Source organism: Pinus tabuliformis, chromosome 6 (genome assembly GCF_031772625.1).
Source record: "Pinus tabuliformis cultivar Carrire ecotype Pingquan chromosome 6, CPIR1, whole genome shotgun sequence".
Taxonomy (NCBI): domain Eukaryota; kingdom Viridiplantae; phylum Streptophyta; class Pinopsida; order Pinales; family Pinaceae; genus Pinus; species Pinus tabuliformis.
This window is the reverse complement of record NC_142292.1, coordinates 1,559,659,457-1,559,669,454: the sequence shown is the minus strand read 5'-3', so window position 1 is coordinate 1,559,669,454 and position 9,998 is coordinate 1,559,659,457.

Genomic DNA, 9,998 nt, shown 5'->3' with positions numbered 1-9,998 from the left:
TCTGAGCCTTTTTAGAAGAATGAAAAAGGTCTGTGATTAGAATTTTCTAAGCCTTTCTAGAAAAATGAAAAATGTTAGTGATTATAATTTTCCCTTCCTTATTTCAGAGTTTATGAGGAAAATCGCTTCAATCTAGTTTGTATACACATGAGAAGAATTTATGAATTGAACTCTAGTCTTGATCTGTGTAAGAAAATCCTAAATTAATGTTCTAGCATCATTTGGGCTAATCCAATTGTCAACCCAAAGATAAATTTACGAGAACGATTTGTAATTGTTCAATCCTCTTGCTTTAATGGTGAAAAATTATAGTTGAATTGTCAACTAAAAGTCCACACTGTCCATATTTGCCTGAGATTGTCCAGATTGGAGATCACCTATTGATATAATTGTCCACATTGGCGATCACATGTTGATATTTCAGCCATTTGTTTTTGTTAGAGATGGATATATCTATGTGAAGTCTGAAAGTTTGCAATTATAAGCACAACTTTGGTAATTTGGTTTAAAGAATGTTGTGTTAAGCATGAATAAATGCTAGTCCCTGTAAATTACCATAATTTCACTATATTTTCAACATCATACAGTTTAAGATGATTAGTATTATACTCACATTGGAGGCTTGGATGACCATGCTCACACTTCGGATGTTGTACACTGCTCAGTAGCATCTATGTGAAAACTATATGATTCTACTTTGAAGCTTTATGAACAAACATAGAATTATTTATTGATTATTACATAGAAGAGTTCAATGTGGGAAGATCCAATCCTACTATTTTAGTTTATTAGTATGAAAGGTGGTTTATTGGTGTAAAACGTAAAGTGAAAGGAATGTAAAATGTAAAAACGTCATGAAATTTTCATTTGACGGGCAGAGGGAATTATTGATTATTACATAGAAGAGTTCAATGTGGGAAGATCCAATCCTACTATTTTAGTTTATTAGTATGAAAGGTGGTTTATTGGTGTAAAACGTAAAGTGAAAGGAATGTAAAATGTAAAAACGTCATGAAATTTTCATTTGACGGGCAGAGGGAATTTGAAATTCGAGGCCTGCTTCCCACCATTATTTATGTCTTCCCCAAAACTTATATGTGAAAGTAAAACTATAAATGTGTAGACTTACTAATAGTTACTACCCACCAAAGTTTATGCAAGTCCTTGTGATTGAGCAATTAATTAATTTAGCCACTTCACATCTCACTTTATTAGCTCCTACCAAAGCAAGACTATAATATTTGATTTTCCTATTTACCACTGGAGTTACTAGTGGTTACTACCCACCAAAATTTATGCAAGTCCTTGTGCTTAAGGATCAATTAATTCATGCAATTCACATATCACTATATTTGTTCCTAAAAAACAAGACTAGGATTTCATTTGTTTATTGACCACTAAATTATCATGCAACACTGGTTTATTAAAGTGAATCCATAATAAATAAATAAACTATTTTCTAAAACATAATAAAATCATAATTGTAGTAAGTTTTGATCATTAAAAGTTTCATGTTTTACAGTAACGTAAGAGTTGGTTATTTCCTTAGATGGACATGTATTTATGTTCCTCTATGGTGCATGACATTGTTACACTATTTCTTGCTCTTCACCTTAAGTCATTTTGTAACCAACTTGTGGAGGATCCAATCACAGAAAATCACCAGAGAACATGACCGTTACGAATCTCGGAGATGTTAATATGATTGAAACAAAAAATTTAGAAATTTAAATTCAATAATCCGAAGATTGCGTTAAGTTTGCAGTAAATTTAACCACAATGGTTGAAAATTCGTGTGATTTGAATGAGCTATTGTCTCTTGATTGTAATATCCTCACCCTATGTCCTTTTCCTTGATAGATTTTGAACTAGAAGAGTTCAACATGGGGAGCATAAACAAAAAAATACATGGGAGCATAAACAAAAAAATTATGAAGGTATGGGTTTTGATCAAAATAATATGTAGTACATTCACAGTTCTATAATGGTTGATGGTAAACGGAGGGTCGAGATCCACGAGGACCATCACGTAGAGATAGAGAGGAGATTTGGGAGATAGAGAGGAAGAATGAGGATATATTTTTATCAGCTAAAGGGTTCCTAATTGATCATGAGACCTTATTGGTTAAGTCTCTGTAAGGTAAGAAAGCTATGATTATGAAAGAAGAAGACACGAATTAGAGATTAAGGAGTAGGGCCATATGGATAACTAAGGGGGATCAAAACATTAAGTGTTTTCACCAATATGATAATCATAGGAAGGGTGTTAATCATATATGGGGAATCACTTCTGATCAGAATAAATCTATGATTTTGTCCTTTGATGACCTCTAGAAGGAAGGAACTAGCTTCTTTGAAAAGTTGTATAATGGTTTTTCTACAAGCCCGGAGGCTCACGTGAGGGTGCTTATGGTTTTCCTTCATTTTTTCTCTGATTAGGAGCTAACACATGTCAACAATGAATTCTCTTTAAAGGAAATATATGACTCCCTCACTTTGATGCCTAGGGATAAGAGATTGAGGCTTGATGGGTGCTTCATGGATCTCTTTCTCTCCTTTTCTGAGCTAATGGGTCTATATTTGGCCAAAGTTGTTGAAGAATATAGGATGAAAGCATTTATTTTAGGGAATTTAAAAATGCAACATTTTTCGCTTTAATTCCTAATGAGGTTAATCCTTCCTATTTTAATTATTTCCACCCGATTTACTTGTGCAATGCCCTATATAAATTAATCTTGAAGATTATTGCAAATCATTTAAAGGATGTCCTCTCCAAATTCATGTGTAATGAATAGGTGGGTTTCCTTAAGAATAGGCAGATCTACGATGCAATTGGTATCACTTAGTAAGTTTTTCACTCCATTAAGAGAAGAATCCTATCTAATGTTACTCCCAAATTAGATCTCGAAAATTCCTATGGCAAGGTTGACTGAGGCTTACTTAAACTAGTTCATTAGCAATTTGGTCTTGACTTTCCATTTCTTTCTTGGAATGTGGTCCACTTAGGATCAACATATTTCACTGTGATTACTAATGGAGTTACCTCCCATTTTTCAAGAGCTTCTTGTGGATTGAGATGGGGCTTCTCCCTGGCTCACCTCTACTTTCTATTGGTCATTAAAGGTCTGAACAGGTTCATCATTGAATATATATCTATAAGTATTTTCAAAGGGTTTGAGGTTGCATAAAATTGTTTTACTTCACATCTCCTTTTTGTGGATAATGTCTTAATATTTGGCTCAGTTTCCTTTATTGGAAACCATTGAGCACCACTGGGAGGGTGGGTGAATCAATAATATGACTTATTACCAAATTTCACCAATTATTACTTCATTTACTGAATCACATATGTTAACAAACAACACATTATATTATCTCATGCATATAAAGCATATAAGAAGTTAAAATAATATCACCATGAGAGGAACAATGATCAACACATAAAAAACACATCCACATAAGAAACACAAGATATCTGGTGGAAAACTCTTTGCCGGGAAAAGAAACCACCCTTTCTACTGTTACGCTACTTTGAATCTTCTATTAAGAAAAATATGTCTTTTACATAGATTTTCTAACTCCTACTAGCATGAAGACTCAACCTAATATACGATCAAATAAATTTGATCATCCTGGAGAATTGATTGTAATGATCAGCTCAGAAGACTATATTCTACACAGATTTATAGACTACGATCCATTGAAATCCACCATGATCAGTTGATCCTCTCCCAAATCCGATTGGAGTATCCATTACCATTAGATTGAGAAGTTGTTGCTTTCACTGAAACTTCGCAATCACTGCTCCACATCCATGAAGTCACTGCTCCTCTACTATATGCAAACCTACTTTCATCTATTTTCAAGTTGGATCCCAAGACTTTATGCTCAAACCAATTCATATTCTCAATACTACCTCTAGCAACAAGACATCATCATATCTATAAAATAAAAATACCACAAACATATGTTCTCTCCAAACTAGCAAAATAGTTGTCATAGTAAAATTGAATACTATCAAACCCTCACATCAATATAATGTTGCATAGTAAAAATAACATCATAAGAAACTATGGCTATGTGCAAAATGCATCAGCAACTCTTGCAAAAACAACTATGAGAGTCACCAATAAAAAACACTATCCAATAGCATACAAAAGCTCTCCAAACAATCTCTGCTCCAGCAACATCAAATCTGATGTATTCTGCAACATGCTTTAATTCTGCTCAGTGCTCACTATGCATCCTTCAAACAATGATATACTGAAGAATCTATCCTCACGCCTTAGTCTGAAGCCTATTTCCTCAATGCATCCTTCACTCAATCACTCACACACTGAACTAACTAAAAACAAGCTCCAAAATGATGAATATAAAACATGTAGGTGAAATAGAGCTTGGGGCTAGGATCAAGGTTACAGAAATTGGACCAAATAAATCCACTAATATCACTACTTGGGCACTAAATGATTTCACATCATTGGAGTACCTTTTTAAACCATTTCCAACCTTTACAACTTTTTCTGGAAGCATCTAAGATTTTCCTTGTTAATTTTCTTCCAATTTGCACAAGAAATGCGAAGAATATCTCATGAAAATTCTCAGTCGCATGCATAGCACTAGATTACTTCAACTGGAACCTTCAGTCACTCCTATAAGCCTATCTTCTAGCGACTAGAGCCTTTTAGCCACTCCCATAGGCTTGGCTCCATGCGACTGGGGCTAACGATGAAGAAAAACATCAATTCTTCAACTCAGAACCTTTGCCACCTGTTAGATCACCTTCTATAGCATCTGTACAAGCCTTCAAACCTCTGACATAGCCTCTGACACATCTGCAAGTGGATCAAACATGTATCCCTACTGTCATTGCCAAATTGACCTAGACATCAATGAAAAAGGCTCAAATCCATATGAATAGGCAGCAAGAATTAAAGCACAAATGATGAAACAATTGATCTCAAGATGGGTGAAAATTGATGTGTGTCAACAAATGTCCATGTCTCTCCACGTTAGTAGAAACAAGCAACAAATGAACCAATAATCATCCAGAGAATCATACCAACCATCAACCTCTAACAACAAGCATCAATATGCCAACATGAGGAAACCATACAATCATGATATACAACATCATCATAATATGCAACCATGAGCAACATCAAGTATATGCAACAATATGCACATGAGCATTAATCCATCACTCCATAGCAACCATATTGCAGTAGTCTCCAAACATCTCTGAACATGACATGATACGAATAACCCCAAATGTCATAGCATAATATGAGGCATATCATGAACACCTCTAAGTGGATCATAATGCCAACAATGATGGCTGAAGTAAACAAGACCAAATAGATTCTCCCCCTAAACACATGCCATCTCCAACCTGTAGTGGTTTCTTCCACTACAAGCAATGCTTCCTTGGCACATAGAAGCGCCTTTTGGAGCGAGACTCCACATGACCATGACTCATATGACATATAAAATAATAAATAAATGGATGTAGCAGCAACATAAGACTTCATACATTCTCCCATATGACCATAACATGACCTCATGACACATGACTATAAGACTGAAAAGATAGTACAATACAAGTACATGGCTTCATGAGCATTTTACATGAATATGTCAATAAATACATAGCTGCTATGATCATGCTCTAACAATGTAAACTTTGAAACGGGAACTAATACGATTACCCATTTCGTTGAGGTAGCAAAAAATTGAACTGATTTTGAAAAGTGGTGATGCAGAACACACACCTTTTTTTTTTTTTTTTTTTATTCGGTTCATATTTTTGATACTTTAAATTTTCTTATGTATCAAATATAAATATTTGTTTTTAAATATTAGTGATCTTCATGTTGATTTTGAAAGTGTTGATGCAGCATCAACCTCTTTTTTAGAGGGCTTATTTTTCACATTTTTTTATTTTTATTTTTTATTTATTTTTATGTATTAAGTGAGGATATTTTTTTAAATGTTATATTTTTTACATTTTAAAGTTTTTTATGCCTAAAGTTTTTTGAAATCATAATTACTTACAATTTTTTCTAGTTGTTTTATTTTTCTTTTTTAAAATGTTGATTACTTAAAAAAGGAAATATAAAAATATATATAAAAAAAGACCCAAAAAAAATGAAAAAGTGTGACACAAAATATGGTAAACCATAAAAAAATTTCGAAAAAAAATAAAACTTAAAAAAAAAGAAAAAAAGAAAAAAATTAACTCAAAAAAAGCAAAAAAAAAATTAAAAACTACTAAATTTAAGATTAAAAATATTTTTAGAAAAAACTAAAAAAATATATATATACTCAAATTATAAAAAAAAAAAAAAAAAAAAAAAAATACGATAATTAAAATTTAAATATATATATATATATTCAAATTTACCCAAGAAAAAAAAAAGAAAAAAGAAAAAAAGAAAATATATATATATAAAATAAACATTTTAAATTTTTATAAAAATATATATTTTAGATTTTAAAAAGCATTTAAAATTTTTTAAAAACTAAATATATTCGATTTAAAAAAAAAACATTTAAATTTGTAACAAAATATATATTTTTGATAAAAAAAAAACTTTTGCACCTTAGAATCAACCTACCACCTCTCAGTTGCCCAGGTCGTGCCTCCACAGGTGGCTGGGCAGTGGCAGGTTGATTCATAGAATCGATTTGCCACGACCGGCCACACGGGCGCGCCCCTACGGGTGGTCGGGCAGTGGCAGGTTGATTCTGGGAATCGACTTGCCACCGCCCGGTGACTGCCTGACCACCCAAGTCACGCCCCCAGTGGTGGTCGAGCAGTGGCAGGTTGATTCTAGGAATCAACTTGCCACCTCCCAGTTGCCCGTGCGGGCGCAACTCTGGGCGACGAGGCGGTTGCAAAGCAATTACCAGAATCGGCCTGCCACCGCCTAGCCGCCCAGGAGGTGGTAGGTCAATTCCGAGAATCAACCTGCCACCTGCCACCGACCGGGCGATGGCAAGTTGATTCCCAGAATCAACCTGCCACCTCCCGACCACCCATGGGGGTACGGCTTGGGCAGTCACGTGGTGGTAGGTCGATTCCCAGAGTCAACCTGCCACCGCTTGTCCACTTGTGGGGGCACGGCCTGGGCAGCTGGGTGGTGGTAAGTTGATTTTGAGAATCACCTGCTATCGCTTGGCCACCTGTGGGGTGCGGCCCGGGCAACCGGAATTGACCTGCCACCACACGGCCACCCATGGAGGCGCGGCTCGAGCGATGACAGGTTAATTTTGAGAATCGACCTGCCACCACCTGGACCGCACCCCATGGGCGGTGGCAAGTTGATTATCAGAATCAACCTGCCACCACCCTTCCACCCGTGGGGGCTCGGCTACTGAGGTGTAATTTTTTTTTTAATCAAAAATATATATTTTGTTTCAACCCATTGTTAGTGGAAACGGAAAACATATGTATGGCTAAAAAATGTACTCCTTTCCATTCATGAAAACACACATAAATATGTTGCAAATAACTAAGTGAAAAAGATAAAGAATATGCTAAATAATCTAGGAAAACATCATATCATATCATGCATAGCTCTCCCTTATCTCAGTATACCTCTAAGAGACAGGTTGATCTTGTGGACCTAAATGTATATGAGGCTCAAATGAACTCATCATATGTTCTTGCAATAATCTCATACTCATCAAATATTTTAATATATATATATATCCACAATTACAGCGATATTTCGTTAGCCCGCCATGCGAGTTTTCAGGATTTCATTCAGCAACCTGTAATCTTTGATACCACGGAGTCCGTCGTTGAATTGGTCTCCAAGCTGATCGTTGCATGGGAGAAAAGTCATGACGGGCGCATGGGTTCACAAATATGATTGGAAAATGACCCGCTTCTTAATTTCTTATGAGGACTTGACCTGTGCATGTATGCAGGAATTACTGTATGGAGGCCAAGAAAGTGCTTTTTTTACTCTTGTTTCATGCAAACCATGGAATTATTGTATGGTTGTCATGTTTTATGAGGCAGGGGAGGATGTTAGATGTTATGGCTTTTGCCAGCTGATTTGACAATGACTATTATATTTACTTACCCACAGTTTCTAGAGGTTTCTTTGAGTGTTTTTTCATTTATATAAGGAGTTCTCATGTTCATTTGGAGCCGGAGTTAGAATGAATGGAAGAACATGGTGCTAGTTTATTCACTCGACTGAATGGAAGAATATGGTGCTAGTTGCTTCACTCATTGGAATAGTTAACCTTGTATTCTAAGTTATGATTTTTCATATTTATACAATTTTTATCTGTGGTTTAGATTCTAGGAAAATCTACAGTATGTCTGATATAGTCGGTAGAATTGATAAAGGTTATAGTTTAGAGTACCTTTATGAAGTAGAGCTGTATGTTTCGTATTGTGAGAAGCTTGTACTCTGTCATTTTAAAGCTATCTTGTTGAGTGAAAGTTTAAATGCCCTTTCATTAGTTTGGATTGAGCCACTCTTACTGTGAAGCTCTTTCGCTTTCTAAGCTTCCTCTATTTTGCTTAATCAATTGTGGTACTCTTACAGTGTAACCCTTTCTCTTTCTACCCTTCTTTTATTTTTGCTTACTAACCTGATTTGCTCAGCATTGATTTTTTTCTGAACTCACAAGTTGATCTCAGCAAACAAGAAGAAGCTCTACCTAACTTAAATTTCCATTTTTTTTATATAGAAAATTGGCGTAAAGTGATGATAGGCTATTATTATGGTGCATATTTTAGAAACATAGAATATTCTAAAATTTGATAAACTCAATTGTTTAATTTTGTTTATATCTATCAAATTTCCATACTCAATTTATGTCAATTGCAAATTTTGAGAATATCCTCTCCTTCCCTTACTGGGGCATATCTGCTCTCAAACTGACCTAAGCGCAATCAAAAATTAAATAATTGACCGTGATCATGTCCCTTTGATTGCCAAATATTCAAAAAAATCAACATTTACAGTTAGATTCCTAGATATACTCAAAATTTGATTCCTACACATACTCAAAATCTGCAATCTACATAATGATGCCCACCAATACAAGGAGATGCTGTTTGCAATCATATGCCTAGCCAAAGATTTACGCAGTAACCTTTGTGGGCAGGTGAAGCTAAGTCTGTTTTCGATATATAGTCAAAGGTCCAACAAAAGACAAGCGACCAGGCTGGAGCCAGGAGAGCAGATCGTCAGGTGTGGAGTTACAGAAGAGAATATATCTAAGATGGGTAGAGCTCCTTGCTTCTCAAAACAAGGGCTTAATCAGGGGCCTGGAAGGCCGAGGAGGATATGATTCTGTGCGACTACATTCGAATTCATGGCGCTGGAATATGGAGAGATCTCCCACAAAGAGCAGGTGAGTCCCAACAAACCTGCAATAGGAGTGGATTGATACATTCTTAAATAGGTATTGATGGGTTAAATAAGCGGAGCGAATTTGTATTTGCAGGTCTTCAGCGCTGTGGAAAGAGTTGTAGATTGCGTTGGATAAATTATCTTCGCCCGCACATTAAACGTGGTAATATTTCCATCGATGAGGAGGACATTATTATTCGGATGCATCGCTTTTTGGAAACAGGTATATGGATTCTTTGCTCGTGGATTCATTGTTTATAAATTTGGTTGATTCAAGAAATATTTTGGAATTTTTTATTTTGATTTTAATTTAATTTATAAAATTCCAAAATATTTACAAATCGACTATACAAATAAAAATGATTTAATAGTGCAGCATCAAAATAAAAATGATTTAATCCATGAAGAACTTTCAGAATGCTGATTTCTGACTACGTCATTCCCATGCAGGTGGTCCCTGATAGCAGGACGGTTGCCTAGGCGGACAGACAACGAAATCAAGAAATCGTTTTGAATCATGTTATAAATAAAATTTGACATTGAAATTAGTATAAATAACTCCTCTTTAAAGGGATCTGAATAAGATAAAATGTAGAAAACAAATTCTTTAACATTAAA